The 1,191-nt window shown below is 42.8% G+C and overlaps 1 pseudogene; it reads right to left on the bottom strand.

The window, feature by feature from the left end:
- Window positions 1-289: 289 nt before the first annotated feature.
- Window positions 290-836, bottom strand: LOC118910824 (RNA-binding motif protein, X chromosome-like; annotated as a pseudogene).
- Window positions 837-1,191: the final 355 nt, after the last annotated feature.

The raw sequence follows: 1,191 nt of genomic DNA on the forward strand, positions 1-1,191 counted from the left end.
ATCTGAATAGTCACGATCACGACCACAGCTGTCTTATCACTGTAGCCTCTTGATGGGTGGCCATCAGGTGAACTGGAATGACCATAATTGTGGTGAATATAATCTCTTGGTGGTGACACATTATGTCTTGTATCACAAGAATCTTGTAATCTCAGCTTGAATTTGGGTAATCTCAGCTTGATAGCTGTCTTTAGTAGAATATCCACTATCTCTTGGGGACAGATAAACATCTCTATAAGAGGGCAGGGGTTTCCTTTGAGATAGGCCTCGGTAATTGTCTCTCCCACATGATACAAGAGCTCTTCCTCCCATTCCACTGCTGCTTCAAACTGCTCCTATAGGGGCAGATCTTTTAGGAAGAGGACTCCCACTTTGTGGTGGTGGTGCTCTTTTTACTGGAAGTGGTCTCCTGGAAGAACTCATGTTAAAATTAGTAGAATACCCACCATCATCCATGAACCCTCCACAAGAGGTGGGGGTTCCTGGTTCCTCCACTTCCTCCTTTTCCACCTCTAAGACCTCTTGGTGGGCCTCTGCTTCTTGGAGGTGGAGGTAGCCCTTGTCTACAACTTTCAAAAGATGGTTCAGTGGCCTATTCTACGTTATGGCTTTTTCCATCAAAAGACTTTCCATTCATGTCTCTGGCTGCATCTTTGGCATCTGCTGGGTTTTCAAAGGTGACAAAAGAAAATCCTCTTGATTTCTTGGTTTCACTATCTTTCATCAAGACTGTTTCCACTATTCCATATTTGCCATACTGCTTCAAGGGCTTTCTTGTTTGTCTCTGTATTAAGGCCACCAATAAAGAGCTTTCCTGGGCGATCTGTTTCAATCATTACCCCTCTGGTGATAGTCAGAGGACTGGTGGCTGGTTCAAGCTCCTGTGAGCTCTCCAAGAGGAGCTTCCTAGCAGCTCAGCACGAGGGAGGGCTGCCCATTCCGAGGACAGAAGGGGGAAGCCGCCAGCACTACAGCGCAACCAGCTACATCATTACTCTTAAGCATTTATTTGCATATGTATTTAAGGGGAGCCTGCTAAGTACACATCCCACTGAACAATACCTCTTTATATGTACAATTTTTATTGTCATTTATTTAAAAAGTTTCCAATTTCAATTGTGATTTGTTCTTTGAACCATAACTGAAGCATATTTATTATTTTTAAAACAAATACAACTTTTAATTTTCATA

The sequence above is a fragment of the Manis pentadactyla genome, chromosome 16, assembly GCF_030020395.1.
Source record: "Manis pentadactyla isolate mManPen7 chromosome 16, mManPen7.hap1, whole genome shotgun sequence".
NCBI lineage: Eukaryota > Metazoa > Chordata > Mammalia > Pholidota > Manidae > Manis > Manis pentadactyla.